This window comes from Trifolium pratense, linkage group LG4 (assembly GCF_020283565.1).
Source record: "Trifolium pratense cultivar HEN17-A07 linkage group LG4, ARS_RC_1.1, whole genome shotgun sequence".
NCBI lineage: Eukaryota > Viridiplantae > Streptophyta > Magnoliopsida > Fabales > Fabaceae > Trifolium > Trifolium pratense.
The window spans coordinates 56,771,030-56,788,102 of NC_060062.1; the positions used below are offsets into that span (position 1 = coordinate 56,771,030).

At 39.7% G+C, this 17,073-nt stretch overlaps 1 long non-coding RNA gene across 1 annotated transcript; it reads right to left on the bottom strand.

The window, feature by feature from the left end:
- Positions 1-14,150: 14,150 nt before the first annotated feature.
- Positions 14,151-16,518, bottom strand: LOC123920375. The gene is made up of 3 exons (XR_006813633.1): positions 16,409-16,518; positions 14,868-14,926; positions 14,151-14,180 (listed from the first exon to the last, which is right to left on the bottom strand). It is a non-coding gene; the product is annotated as an uncharacterized LOC123920375 (long non-coding RNA).
- Positions 16,519-17,073: the final 555 nt, after the last annotated feature.

Consider the following 17,073-nt stretch of genomic DNA (forward strand, 5'->3'; position numbering starts at 1 on the left):
CCAAGCATATATGATATCAAGGAACATTAATCATCCCTTCCAAACATCCAAATACATCAAACAATCAAAATCATGCCAATTTCTTGGGTTTTAAGTAACATTCACCAACTTTTCAAATATGATTCAATCATATACATATTTTTCATGGAATCAAGCTAGTGATTAACACATACAAAGTGATGATGAAGAACATCACACTCACATGCAAAAACTTAATCAAAACCTAAAAGAAATTGAGTGAGAGAGTTTGGGAATGGAGATATAGGCAATCTCCCCTCTCTTGGTCACTCAAGAATCATGAATTCTAATCTCTTACCTTAGCAAAGATGATGATCCTAGCCTTTCCTCTTCTCTCTTGCTCGTGATTCTCTCCTTGTTCTTGCCTAGGGTTTTTGCTTTGCTCTTGCTTACTAACTCTTCTAACTCAAAGAAAATAAGTTGTGATACTATTCATGGGTTTGACTTGGTTACTTATACTACTCTCTATTGGTCTTGAACCAAGCCCAATTGGCTTAGGCCCATTTCCTTTCCACGCCCCAATCTTGGCCCAAAACTAAAGTTTCGCGCTTACTAATTATTCGTCGATCACTAAAAATAATTAAAAGCCAATTAATAAATCAAATAACATTTAAGAAATATAAATACGAAAAATGGGTCGTTACAATCTCAGCTCGAAAAGATTGTATTTCTGCTTCCCACTTAGCAATATTGTTGTTGCACTCTTGAATCCCAAGACCTGGTTGCTGAACCTGTGCCTTCATCTGTTCAACTTTCGACTAGGCAGCCATAGCCTTCTCGAATAAAGCATCATAAGCAGCTTGTTGACCAGCGAGCTTTTGAGAATTACGCCTTAAGTTCTCACTCAGCGACCACTCAAGATTGACTCTTTCGAAGCATCGCAATACACGACGAACGACTCTTTGGCATCGGGTAAAATCAACACGGGTGCAGTAGTCAATCTTCTCTTGAGCTCTTGGAAGCTCTTCTCACAATTACCATCCCAAACAAACGCTTGATCTTTCCTTGTCAACTTGGTTAACGGTAAAGCCAACTTCGAAAAACCTTCGATGAATCTTCTATAATAACCGGCTAAACCAAGGAAACTTCTAATCTCTGAAACAGATTCCAGCGTTCCCCACTGTGACACAGCGTCAACCTTCGCAGGATCTACCGCGATTCCTCCACTTGAAATTATATGCCCTAGGAAACTCACCTCTTTAATCCAAAATTCACACTTCGACAACTTGGCATACAACTTCTTCTCCTTCAAGACTTGCAAAACAATCCTCAAGTGCTCTTCGTGCTCTTCCTCGGATTTCGAGTAAATCAAAACGTCGTCGATGAACACTGTAACACCCCGAACTAACTACCCTTAAAAACGTGATCTTAAAAACTTTTTAAAGATAAGTAGCCGGAGCGCTACTGGAAAGCATTTTCAAATAAAACGATCGTGCACGTGACACGAAACGTCGCAGCGGAAAAACATTAAATAAAGGATTTTCAAAGCAATGAACAACATAGTTCAAAAGATAATTCATCTACATAAAACATAAGTTAAGATGTTCACATCGATATACGACGGAATACAAACGATCCCCGACTCGATGTTACAACATACCAGAGCACTAATATACATCACAACCAAACTAACTTAACAAAACTATACAAAGGTAGCCTACACTAGCTCCTCACCAAAAGTGCTCCACACCAAAACGATCTACAGCTAAAGCTCGATCGAAAACCTCGACCTGAATACCTGAACCCCCAAAGGTCCAGCACATAACAAATAGGTAGAGAGTTAGTAAACATAATCACATACATACGAATATAGAAACGCACCTATATTCAACCTATCACGGATTACTAACTCACACACATTCCTCAATAAGTAATACATCAAATAACACATACTCACAAGTACACAACCAGATAGTTTCACGTCGTCTCGGACAACACAAAGAACTCACATAACACATAACACATAATTGCACATTTACTCAAATGCGACTAATGCCAAACATTCAATGTCATGCCAACCTAGACACGACTAATGCATGTGGTACCATCTTCTTTATCAAGGAACTTACCATTGATATCCTTCTTTATTGGACAAGTCCAATATCCTTCTTTATCAGACAAGTCTGATATCCCTAAATAATGCATGAGTTTATGAATGCCATGCATTTACCAAACATATGATAATCACTTAGCACGAAGCTACCGCTCACTACATGGATAACATAATCCATTAAACTTCTTTATCAGACAAACTGATATTCTTCTTTATCGGACAACCCGATATACAAAATACATATACTTCTTTGACATTTTATATAAATGCCATCACACAACACAATTATTAAACATATAATAATTCCAAACCAAAACGAAACCAAATACATGGATACACACACTTTACAAACATCAGCAAAAATTGCTGTCACTGAGGCCTTCGCTAAGCGAGGGCTTAGCGAGACTTGGCGAACCTCACCAGGAAGTCACCTGCTCATGGCGAGCTTTGGCGAGCTTCAGCGAACCTGTTCGCTGCAGCGAACTCTTGGTCGCTTAGCGAACTACACCAGATAAATATCTGTTCTTGAGTTTCAATAAGGCGGTTTAACCTTGAATCCACTCAAAAATTCACCTAGACATGTTATAAATTCATATAAACAGCTAATTCAAGCATATATGGTATCAAGGAACATTAATCATCCCTTCCAAACATCCAAATACATCAAACACTCAAAATCATGTCAATTTCTTGCAAAATAAGCAAAGTTGCATAAACATGCAAAACCATCATCAAACATATACATATTCCCTCCTAGATGTTCATTAAGCATACTAAGATGAAAAGACATGTTTATGATAAAGAAATTTCACCCAAACCCCAAAGAAATTGGATGAGAGAGTTTAGGAATGGAGGCTAGACACCTCCCCTCTCTTGGATCACCCAAGCTTATGCTTAACCACTCTCACCTTAGATTGAATGATGATTCTTGGCCTCTAAATCTCTTCTCCTTGCTCGAGTTCTTCTTCTTGCTCTCCTAGGGTTCTTGCTTTGCTTCAAGCTCACAAACTCTAACTTCTCATAAAAAAATGAATTGTGATACTATTCATGGTTTTGACTTGGTTACTTATACTACTCTCCAATGGTCATGAACCAAGCCCAATAGCCTAAGCCCATTAAGCTTCTATCACACGCCCCAAGCCCACTAACACGACAAAGGTTTCGCTCACAAACTTATGTTCGCGATAAATAATAATAGGTCGCGTAAATAAATATTTAACACTAACCCAAAATATATGCAAATATATAAAATATCGATTTACTAAAAATCGGGTCGTTACAACTCTACCCCCCTTAAAAGAATTTCGCCCTCGAAATTACCTAAGAGATAAAACAGAGAACGAACCCTCAACGCGGCATCTTCGGTTTCTTGCATACCGGACTCTTGTGACCTTCCTCGCCACAATTGAAACAAAACACCTTCACCCGACAAGCATCGGCCTTGTGCCCAAACTGTCCACAACTGAAACACTTGTCGCTTTTCCTCGGGCAATCATATGACATATGACCCCGCTCTCCACATTTGTAACAACTTCCACTCCCTTGCTTCTTCTTTCCACTTCCATTGCCCTTGTTCTCATACGGCTTACCACGATCCAAACCTTTTCCTTTCCTATCATTCAGAACCTTATAGTAGTTGGTCTTGGCTTTGCTATCTTCATCACAAATCCTCGCCTTGGTCATAAGGGTCGGAAAATCCCTGATTTCAGAAAATCCAATCAAAAGCTTGATATCCGGACGAAGTCCACTCTCGAACTTGACACACTTATCCTCTTCGGCTTCCACCGTGTTGTAGTGTGGACTAAACACACACAAAGCTTCAAACTTAGCCGAATACTCGGCGACCGATAAATTTCCTTGCTTGAGCTCCATGAACTCGATCACTTTCTTATTCTTCACATCAGCTGGAAAGTACTTCCTTAAAAATTCCCTTTATAAAGTTTCCCAAACGATAGCAACACCGTCCACTCCTATCTTGAGTCTCACATTCCTCCACCAAACAATTGCCTCCTCTCTAAGGGCATAAGTTCCCAAAGTAGTCTTGTTCTCCTCAGAACAACTCATTGCTTCAAAGATGATCTCAACCTCATCTAACCACTTGATAGCTCCCTCCGGGTTATAGCCTCCGGTAAACAGAGTCGGTTTATGCGACATAAACCTTTCCAATCTTTTCTCACTATCCCTTTCCGGGTCATTATCCCTTACCACCAATGTAGTCAAAGCAGTCAAAGCTTGTGCAATCTGAGCGTTGGTCCTAGCAGCAGCCATGATTCCTGAACGAATCACAACTCGACGTTAGAATGTATTAACAGTGTACCCAACACATGCTTCATACAAGAGAAAGAAAATCCTAATGGCTCACATGAACCAACCAGGCTCTGATACCACTATTGTAACACCCCGAACTAACTACCCTTAAAAACGTGATCTTAAAAACTTTTTAAAGATAAGTAGCCGGAGCGCTACTGGAAAGCATTTTCAAATAAAACGATCGTGCACGTGACACGAAACGTCGCAGCGGAAAAACATTAAATAAAGGATTTTCAAAGCAATGAACAACATAGTTTAAAAGATAATTCATCTACATAAAACATAAGTTAAGATGTTCACATCGATATACGACGGAATACAAACGATCCCCGACTCGATGTTACAACATACCAGAGCACTAATATACATCACAACCAAACTAACTTAACAAAACTATACAAAGGTAGCCTACACTAGCTCCTCACCAAAAGTGCTCCACACCAAAACGATCTACAGCTAAAGCTCGATCGAAAACCTCGACCTGAATACCTGAACCCCCAAAGGTCCAGCACATAACAAATAGGTAGAGAGTTAGTAAACATAATCACATACATACGAATATAGAAACGCACCTATATTCAACCTATCACGGATTACTAACTCACACACATTCCTCAATAAGTAATACACCAAATAACACATACTCACAAGTACACAACCAGATAGTTTCACGTCGTCTCGGACAACACAAAGAACTCACATAACACATAACACATAATTGCACATTTACTCAAATGCGACTAATGCCAAACATTCAATGTCATGCCAACCTAGACACGACTAATGCATGTGGTACCATCTTCTTTATCAAGGAACTTACCATTGATATCCTTCTTTATTGGACAAGTCCAATATCCTTCTTTATCAGACAAGTCTGATATCCCTAAATAATGCATGAGTTTATGAATGCCATGCATTTACCAAACATATGATAATCACTTAGCACGAAGCTACCGCTCACTACATGGATAACATAATCCATTAAACTTCTTTATCAGACAAACTGATATTCTTCTTTATCGGACAACCCGATATACAAAATACATATACTTCTTTGACATTTTATATAAATGCCATCACACAACACAATTATTAAACATATAATAATTCCAAACCAAAACGAAACCAAATACATGGATACACACACTTTACAAACATCAGCAAAAATTGCTGTCACTGAGGCCTTCGCTAAGCGAGGGCTTAGCGAGACTTGGCGAACCTCACCAGGAAGTCACCTGCTCATGGCGAGCTTTGGCGAGCTTCAGCGAACCTGTTCGCTGCAGCGAACTCTTGGTCGCTTAGCGAACTACACCAGATAAATATCTGTTCTTGAGTTTCAATAAGGCGGTTTAACCTTGAATCCACTCAAAAATTCACCTAGACATGTTATAAATTCATATAAACAGCTAATTCAAGCATATATGGTATCAAGGAACATTAATCATCCCTTCCAAACATCCAAATACATCAAACACTCAAAATCATGTCAATTTCTTGCAAAATAAGCAAAGTTGCATAAACATGCAAAACCATCATCAAACATATACATATTCCCTCCTAGATGTTCATTAAGCATACTAAGATGAAAAGACATGTTTATGATAAAGAAATTTCACCCAAACCCCAAAGAAATTGGATGAGAGAGTTTAGGAATGGAGGCTAGACACCTCCCCTCTCTTGGATCACCCAAGCTTATGCTTAACCACTCTCACCTTAGATTGAATGATGATTCTTGGCCTCTAAATCTCTTCTCCTTGCTCGAGTTCTTCTTCTTGCTCTCCTAGGGTTCTTGCTTTGCTTCAAGCTCACAAACTCTAACTTCTCATAAAAAATGAATTGTGATACTATTCATGGTTTTGACTTGGTTACTTATACTACTCTCCAATGGTCATGAACCAAGCCCAATAGCCTAAGCCCATTAAGCTTCTATCACACGCCCCAAGCCCACTAACACGACAAAGGTTTCGCTCACAAACTTATGTTCGTGATAAATAATAATAGGTCGCGTAAATAAATATTTAACACTAACCCAAAATATATGCAAATATATAAAATATCGATTTACTAAAAATCGGGTCGTTACAAACACCACCACGAATCTATCCAAAAATGAATGGAAAATTCGGTTCATATATTCCATGAAAACTCCGGGTGCATTGGTCACACCAAACGGCATAACTGAATACTCGTAGTGCCCATACCTCGTCCTGAATGCAGTCTTAGGTATGTCTTCCGTCTTCACTCTAATCTGATGGTATCCGGATCTCAAATCGATCTTACTAAACACGCAAGCTCCAACTAGTTGATCCATCAAATCATCTATCCTCGGAAGTGGATATTTATTCTTGATTGTCACTTTGTTCAACTGACGATAGTCTATATATAATCTCATGCTTCCATCTTTCTTCTTTGCCAACAAAACAGGTGCTCCCCATGGCGAAACACTCGGCCGAACAAACCTCTTCTCAAGCAGCTCTTCAAGTTGCTTCTTCAACTCATTCAACTCTGACGCTGACATTCGATACGACGCCATCGATATCGGACTAGTTCCAGGTACTAGGTCGATAGAAAACTCTACCTCTCGCTTTGGAGGCACGTCAGATATGTCATCCGGAAACACATCTGGGAATTCACAAACGATTGGTAACTCTTCCACTTTAACTCCTCCTTCGAGTTTCAATGATGCAAACATCATGAACATCTCGGCATGCTCATTCAATGATTCTGACACATCTTTCCCGCTCATCAACTGTAAATTCTCCTCTGGTTTCGGAAAAACAACGGCCTTCTCACAGCAGTTGATATGAATTCGATTAAAGATTAACCAATTCATACCAAAAATTACATTCACACCACTAAGTGGAATACACACTAAGTCCATTCCAAAGTGCCTATCAAAAATGGTTACGGGGCAATTACGACATACTTGTCGAGTAATTACTGAACCATTAGCAGGAGTTTCTATTTCCATCCTACCCGTCATATCCGTTACTGGAACACTCAAACGCTTCACACAATCTAAAGAAATAAAAGAATGCGTCGCTCCCGTATCTATAATCGCAATTAAAGGAGTGTTATAGATGAAACACGTACCTCTAATGAGATTGTCCTCTTGGCTAGCATCCTCTCCACTCAAAGCAAACACCTTGCCCATCACCTTCTTGGGCTTCTTACAAGTCGGACTCTTGTGGCCTTCCTCACCACAGTTGAAACACACCACTTTTCCTCTGCAAGCTTCGGTCTTGTGGCCCAGCCTTCCACAATTCTTACACCTATCCCCTCTCTTCGGGCAATCATAAGACATATGACCCCGTCCTCCACAGTTATAACAACTTCCATTCACCGGCTTCTTACCACCACTTGTATTACTTCCACCGCGGTTATCATAAGGTTTCCCGCGTTCTTGTCCTTTGCCTTTTCGGTCGTTCACGGCCTTGTAGTAGTTCACCTTTGCCCTACCATCTTCATCACAGATCCTACTCTTGTTCACAAGGGTCGCAAAATCCCTTATCTGTGAAAATCCGATCATATGCTTGATGTCTGGACGTAGACCACTTTCAAACTTCACGCACTTGTCGTCCTCCGCTTCAAAAGTGTTGTAATGCGGACTAAATGCGCACAACGTCTCAAACTTGACGGCATAATCAGCTACCGTCATATTCCCCTGTTTTAGTTCCATGAATTCTGCCACTTTCTTGTTCTTCACATCAACAGGAAAATGCTTAACCAAAAATTCCCTTTTAAACATTGCCCATGGTATAGCCATACCACCGGGTCCTAGCCTCAACTTGGCGTTCTTCCACCACACATTCGCTTCCTCGCGCAACACATATGTTCCAAGGGTTGTCTTCCCTTCCTCGGAACAATCCATTGCTTCAAAAATTATTTCAAGTTCCTCCAGCCACTTGTAAGCTCCATCCGGGTTGTAACCTCCGGTAAATGTTGGCGGTTTCTGCTTCATGAACCGTTCCAACCTCATCTCTACCTCTCTTCCAGGTTGATGATCTCTAACCACTATGTTGGTGAGTGCGGCCAAAGCCTCCGCAATATGGGCATTCGTTCTCGCAGCAGCCATGATTCCTGAACGAATCACAACTAGACGTCAGAAAGTACTAACAGTGTTCCCTACACATGCTCATACGGGGAAAAGAAAAGTCCTAATTGGTTAACACGAACCGACCTGCTCTGATAGCACTATTGTAACACCCTAACCCATACTACCCTTAAAAACGTAATATTAAAAACTTTTTAACAAGTGTAAAGGCAGAGTGCCACGCGGTAATTAAAACACAAGCATACACACAGAGCGTCATGAAGTTTAACATGAAAAGCAACAGCGGATTCAATAAAAACCAAGCATGCATATATATATATACATAAGCCATATTCATCCCTAAGGATGTCACTTATACAAAAACTAGCATAACAAAAAGGTAACACCGATATACGATGAAAGCCAAGCGTAATCCCCGACTCGATGTTACATTACCAGAGCAGTTACTATTTACAAACTCTAGCCAAAAGCTAGCACTAAAAGGAGAAATCTATGCTAAGTCTCCTCACCAAAAGATACTTCAACGGCAAGCTAAAAACAGCAGTCTAATCGTCGGCACAGTCCTCAGCCTGAATATCTGAACCCCCAAAGGTCCAGCAATTAACACAAAGCAGAGAGTTAGAAAAACATAATCGCATATCATACGAGTATAAGAAAGGCCTTACACTTTCGAACTATCATACATATTCTAACTCACGCCATACAATTACAATATTAAATACATAGGAATTTACCTAGTATTCTACTTACAGCAAAACACGTCAAAACCAGTCAAGTAATGTCACATAACAATTACCAAGTAAATGTGCATATACCCTAATGCAATCTAATGCCAATTAATTCACTGTCATGCCATCCCTAGACATGACTAAATGCATGTGGTACCAAGGCGTCTCACCAACGGTGGACCAAGAACAGTTTTATATCTTGCTGGATATGTCGGAACTTACCGAACCATCTTATCTCCCTTGGATAAGCCAACACAGTTTTATATCCTGTTGGATAGCAGCTCTGGATTCATGGATTCATCTAATCCGATCCTCGGCTTCATTATGGACACATAATCCATTTTCGTTATTGGAACCCAAGTTTCCAATGTTCACATACAATCATGAATGCATGTACGTATGCACATATCAACCATATGATATTCTCTAGCTCGAAGCTACTCTTTTATGAATGCGGGAACACAATCCTAACACATTCACTTAACATTACAAATTAATGCCAAAACATCACATTACTCACTTTAAACTGCAACTTATTGCATACACGTACAAATCATATATTTTAAGCTTTGGTAATACACTATAATACCAAGGAAACATACCCCAATAGCCCAAATAAATTATAGGACTCCACAACAAAATTTGGAAAATCAGTTCCCTCGCTCAGCGAGAATCAGCGAACACTGGCGACCAAACGGCAGTGGTCATGGGATCTTGGCGAGCACTGGCGAGAGTCAGCGAGCTGGTCGCTATCTCTCGCTGAAGCCTCACTCAGCGACCACTCAAGAACATACACGCTCGCTAAAGCTCGCTGCAAGCTCGCTCAGCGACCGTGCATTTCCTGTGAGTTTTCCTGAGGCGGTTTAACATTGAAACCAACCAAAAATTCATTCAAACATGTTATAAATTCCCTTAAACAACAATTCCAAGCATATATGATATCAAGGAACATTAATCATCCCTTCCAAACATCCAAATACATCAAACAATCAAAATCATGCCAATTTCTTGGGTTTTAAGTAACATTCACCAACTTTTCAAATATGATTCAATCATATACATATTTTTCATGGAATCAAGCTAGTGATTAACACATACAAAGTGATGATGAAGAACATCACACTCACATGCAAAAACTTAATCAAAACCTAAAAGAAATTGAGTGAGAGAGTTTGGGAATGGAGATATAGGCAATCTCCCCTCTCTTGGTCACTCAAGAATCATGAATTCTAATCTCTTACCTTAGCAAAGATGATGATCCTAGCCTTTCCTCTTCTCTCTTGCTCGTGATTCTCTCCTTGTTCTTGCCTAGGGTTTTTGCTTTGCTCTTGCTTACTAACTCTTCTAACTCAAAGAAAATAAGTTGTGATACTATTCATGGGTTTGACTTGGTTACTTATACTACTCTCTATTGGTCTTGAACCAAGCCCAATTGGCTTAGGCCCATTGCCTTTCCACGCCCCAATCTTGGCCCAAAACTAAAGTTTCGCGCTTACTAATTATTCGTCGATCACTAAAAATAATTAAAAGCCAATTAATAAATCAAATAACATTTAAGAAATATAAATACGAAAAATGGGTCGTTACAATCTCAGCTCGAAAAGATTGTATTTCTGCTTCCCACTTAGCAATATTGTTGTTGCACTCTTGAATCCCAAGACCTGGTTGCTGAACCTGTGCCTTCATCTGTTCAACTTTCGACTAGGCAGCCATAGCCTTCTCGAATAAAGCATCATAAGCAGCTTGTTGACCAGCGAGCTTTTGAGAATTACGCCTTAAGTTCTGCACAGTAATAGCAAACTGGTCCAAAATAGACTCGAGCTTGATGACTTTCCCTAGAGTTTCGACATCAGTATGTGGATTGTGCAACCTGTTTAAAAATGACTTATGTTTAAAAGCGTTAGAAGGGTGCTCCTCCACTGATGCCAAGATATCTCCATTGATAAAATCATTATATAGCTTTGAAATGAGAGAATCTTATCGAACGGAAGAGTTGATTTCTGAGTCTGAAGCAGTTGAATTGCTAGGTCCACTCGAACTCAAAGGATCAGGAGTCTTCTTAGACAGCAAGAGTTTCAAAGTAGCTTCTGGGTCATCCCTTTGCAAAGAAATGAACTCTTCTTCAGGAAGCCCTAAACTGGCTGATAGCTTCGATGTTGAAGTTTCAGGCAATAACTCTGATCCTCCAGCCTCAGCTTCTTTCATGGCTTCAGAATCAAACTCTTCTTCTTCTGAGGAGGTCTGAGAGACTTCGACTTCGACTGGCGCAGTCTTGCCCCATTCCTGGAAGGGAGAAGCTTTGTCTTGAGTCTCGTTGGAGTCAGGATGCTCTAGCTGGTCTTGGTTTGGTTCTGGCATGATTTTCTCAGAGATAGTGGCTTCACTATCCTTAAGTGTGTCACCACTAGTTTTGTTCGATATAGTTTATTAGAGAAAAAGAACAAAACATGAGAAAATTTATTCTTAAAAGAGCCAATATTAAAAATAAAGGAATGCAAGGAAATTATTAAAAATACCTCTTGAACAGTATCTTGTTGGGGCATGTGGCTTGGTGGATTAGGAGCTGCATCAGATAAGATGGTATCTTCTTGAGTTTCTGCTTGAGGAGTAGGTTCTCTTTGTTCCTTCGAAATAGACGGAACGCCAAGATTGGCTTCAGAAGGATCACTTGAAGACTTGGATTTCTTCTTCTTCTTTTCTTTAAGTTGATCTTCTGAACCCTTCTTCTCTTCTTTTTTCTTTTCCTCTTTTCCTTCCTTTCTTTCTTTTCTTTCTTCTCTTGCTTCTTTTTCTTTCTCTCTTCAACGGAAGGGTCATCAGATGGAATATTTTCTGGGATATTAGCTTCGACGCGTACAGGAGGTTGACTCCTCTTCCTCTGAAAACCTACTTCTGCTTCTTCCTGCAGTAGTTAAAAGATCGAAACATAAAAAATTAGAAATAATGGCTTCGATCTAGAAGGGATTTGAAAAAATAAAAATGGAAAAGAAAGGAATTAAAGCCTCTTCCTCTTCACTTTCGACTACGATGCTTGTTTTTGGCCTCTTCGATGGGCCAGTTTCAGTAGTAGTGGTGGTGGTTGATCTTTTGCGTACCTGAAAGATGAAATAAGGTGGAGAAGGTAAGAAAAGTAACTCAGAGAAATTAGAAAAAGAGTTCGAATAAAATTACCTTAGAAGGCTCTTCGACTGTCTCTACAGCCTCTGGTACTTGTTTCTTTGTGACTGCAAAACATAAAAAAAAAATTAACAGTTAGTTTGAATGACATGAAGAATAAATAGCAGGAAAAAGAAAGTGTATATAAAACAAGTTACCTGCAGGCTTGACCTGTTGCTCGATTCTATTGATCTGGGCTGGGTAAATCCACTCTCCAGACTGGAGATAAGTGCTTGATCTCCCAGGTGCCTGCTGTAAAAGTATTGCCTCCACCAGTTGGCAAACTCTTGAGTGCAATAGTAGGAAAGGTTGAAATCAAATGGCTCGAAGCCATAGACATTGTCGTGGGCCACTTTCATATATTTTTCATATAGAGTGGAAGTGATGGTAGTCCCTAGAACAATGTTTTTCTTTCTTAGGTACATACTCCTGGGTCGAAGTTGTGAAAACCCAAATTGTCTGGAGACAAGATTTGGTTGATACCCAATCAATCCATACTCAGAAGATAGGGTACCAATTTGACAAGATAAGACAGTAGGATTTAAATAAGCTGTCCAGATTTCATTAATTTCTTCTTCAAGGTCTGGGTTCAGCGCAGGTATTTCTTCAACGAACCAGTGAGGACCAATGGGTCTCTTCACGAATGGGGCATGTTCAGGTTTAAACTGGTCAATGGCCAAGAAAACTTTCATATACTTCATGAAAAGTTGTTGGGAATTCTGTTCAAGTGGGTTAGGTTAGAGCCTTATCAAGCGAGTGCCTTCGACTTTCCTTTTGGCTATCGAAGCTTGGTGTTCAGTGGGAATAAACAAGCCAAGTTCTTTTTCAAAAGTGGCATTGAGCCACAATTGTAATAGCCACATAGGTCCAGCGACCTGGAAACCTCCATCTGACACAGCCTTCTTCGACTTCGATTTAGCAGGAACAAAACCCTTCAGGTTATCACAAGCTTCACCAATAGACTCATAGAGGGTTGCCAATAATAAGCGTCCTAAGGCAAAGTGGTTTCCTTCATGTATCTGCACAGCCATGGGAATAAACTTCCTAGCAACTTGGAGAGATCTGAAGCAAAATACATAGTGGGATAGCCAAAGATTGAGGAAAGCCACATGTTCCTCATCAGAGACCTCTTCATTATCAGGTCCTGAATGCTTAAGAATGTAGGCAGAAAAGGCATTCTCTTTGTAGTTTAGGGTAATATTATCACTCGAATCAGAAGGGCTATAAGTTTTTCCAGTGGGTCTTAACCCTGTGATAGCTGACACATCGAAAAGGGTGGGTGTCATCATACCACTTTTAAACTAGAAGGTGTTGGTGGATTTCTCAAAGAAATGCATAGCAGCTATTAGCATTTCAGGTTGGTATTTGGGTCCTACCCTAGAGAATTGCACTAATTTGAAGATCCCATAATCCTTCTAGATGTAACACCCCATTTTTCAAAGCATAAAAAGGGGTATTATTTTTTATTTTTTTTTAAACAACACGCTTAAATAAAATGGCGCGCGTGAACGCCCGCAGCTATCTCGGCAATTCGTCATTCAATAGAAAATAAATATAACATCAACACATTATATTACAGGGCTTCCTCGAAGCAAAGTGTGTACCTGAATAATTTACATACAGCGGATACATTAAGTTCATCAACCAAAAGACATGAGTTATGAACCGAATATATCACAAGGCCAAAAGGCACTAAACATGTCTGAGTATAAATGTATAAGACATACAGTCATCCAAAAACAACTAGGCCCTAAGCCTAACCAAAAATGTAGCCTAACAAGCGCTACTCTCTACACTCCGGGATAGTCCACGAAGTCCTCGCCGTCCTCACGGCCTACGGTCTCAGATGGCGCTCCATCGTCTGGGGGTGGGAGGAGCCCGCGATATGGCATGCAAAATAAGGGTCACCAACTGGAAACAAGAAATACAAATACCAAGTACCAAATAGAAAGCGGCTAAACACTTATCATTTTCCTCAACACATGCATAATAAATAAAATGTGCACATAGCCTAATGCAAACCTCTAATGAATGAGTGTGGCACCCCGTCACAGGATCGCCACGGTAACACCCCGTCACAGGATCGTTACATGCATGATTTCCGGAAATATTCTCTCAAAAAAAGGAGAGTCGTAGGTTTCTAGCAACACCCCGTCACAGGATCGTTACCTCTACTATCATCAACACAATCTCAAGGATTAGAGTGGACACCCCGTCACAGGATCGTCACACTCCGTGACACCCCGTCACAGGATCGTCACGTATTGGGACTCAATAAAGATCCCGAAGGATTAAGGTGGACACCCCGTCACAGGATCGTCACACCCCGCGGCCCACTCGCGCGGCCACGTACTATGAGTGCATGAGCATACGATACCCCTATCTATGCCATTTCAACACATTACATATATTCCAAACCAAATTATATGTAAGAAAGCACAACAAGCAAAACACCCAAGCACAACAACAAGCAACCAAGCACAACAAGAAAGCATACCCTAATGCTATCGACGGAATTTAAATACGGAAATAAAAACGGTGCCCTTACCTCGGCAATGCTTCCAACCAAAACCACAATGTTTCACACTATCTACCGTTTCGCGTTTCCTAAAAATAACGAGCGGACAACGAATAAGTTTCTCCCAAATTATCTTGTCGAAACTAAACCTATCTACAAAGGTCTAGAGGTGTCTAAGGCACTTCCTAACACTCTCGGATATTATTTCCGAGTCCTCTCCATAGTGATTAAAAATTCCCGAAGTTAAATACACTATTTTTCACAAAACAAACACATTTTCGACAAAATAGTTTTCAAACTAAAATGACCATAACTAATTCAACTCTTGTCCACTCGAGACGAACCATACGCCAAACTCTTCGTCTCGAAAGGACGGATCAAATGGTTAAGTTTTGAGGCAACTGAAACAATTTTAAATGGACGAAAATGCCCCTGCACAGTTCGTCCAGAATTGAGAAATCAAGGCATTCTCCCACAAATTTTCATTTTCAAAGCATACCATTGCTCTCTATGGTTTTAAACTTCAAAGGACACTTTCATACACTACCAAAACACTTGAAAACAACCTAAAAATTTTACGAAAATATCTCGACAAAATAATCGAGTTTTTCTTGCGTCGCAAGTTTCAAGTTTTTCTTTCCAAATACAATCCTATAATCAAACTTTGACCCACCTATGATCATTTCATCAAAGCATGCTCATTTTTCACAAAATTGTGGACTTAGAAAAATTTCACAATTTTCCCCCCACCCCCACACAAGCTCTAGGTTCTGCCCTTGAAAAACAAAGTGGCCCTTCCGCTCAAAATTTTTCGCTTCCGAGGGCATGGTAATATCCCATAATACCCCCGAGTTACTAATCCAAGCCCCAAAAAATTTTCCGGGCAAAGCCTCAAATTTCGAAAATTCAATTTTAGGTTCTTTAACACACATACAACACTAAAACCATTTTTTTCCCAAAAATTTTTGCATGGTAATTCGCCCTAGGCCACCATTGTGCCTCCCTCAAAGCCCTGACAAATTTTGAAACCTCTCCCACAGTTTTCCGAAATTTCTCATGACCTAAAGTTTTGAAAATAAGGACCACACTCAAAATTTTCCAATGCAAAGTCCTAGCTAGCATCTATTAGTTCACATGGCCATGGAATTGATCAACCAAACCACTTTGAGCATCAAAACAAAAGTTTCTAAAAATATGTTCATAAAATCCTCAAGAACACACTCAAAATTATTTTTCCTTGTTTCACAAAATTAAAGCCATAATCTAACATCCATTTCTCTACTAAGCTCATAAACAACACCAAAAAGAAAAGCACAAAACAATTTTTCAAAGTTATGATCATTTCAAATAAGTTTTTTCAAACCCTAACAAAAGATTTTATGAAAATCTTAATCACCATGGAAATCACAACATGCCAAGCTTAAACAAGCTTAAATACTACTCCTAAACACTTCCCTAGAACCACAAACAACCAAAACTAATTTCTAGAAAACTAATTCTCAAGAACATAACCCAAAAATTCCTAGAATCATGAGTTTTAACCAAGCAAAAGAAAGGAGAAGACTAGTTACCTTAAGTGAAGTGATTCCCTTAGCAAGTCTAGGTTCCAAAGAGCTTGAAAAGGAAGGATTTGATGATGAAATGAAAATTTGGTGAAGATATGAAAATGGGGGATGGCTTCACGGTTTTGGAGAGGAAGAGAAATGGAAAAATTCAGATTTTTCTAAGTCCCCAAAGAAGCTAAACCTCCTTACTATACATTGGTCTTGGTCATTCCTAGCCATTGGATCAAAAGTGCAACTAAAGCCATGTTAAACCCTCACCATTGGATCAATCAATCTCATCCACTCAAGATATTTATTTCCCTCATGAGAAACTCACGCCTCATCGACGAGTCGCACTACGCATACGAGCCAAACTAGCGAAACTAGAAAATTTAGAAACTAAATGTTCGCCTTAAACGATTTCCAAAAATTATCGCGAAACATTTTTCCTCGACTGTAATTTTCTTCCCTAACTCTTAAAAATATTCTCAGGACATATCCTAACTCGCGCAGATATATAAATCCTCCATCTAAAATTCTACGGAATTCCGAAACCGTAAAATTTTACAACAGCGGGTAAAATTCCTACTCGTTTTTCCAAAAACAAGAATAATCCAAAACTCGTCGTTCTGACTTCACAGAAACCTTCTCATTCATGAAAGAGGATTACAACCCAAAAGTCTGTGCCTTTC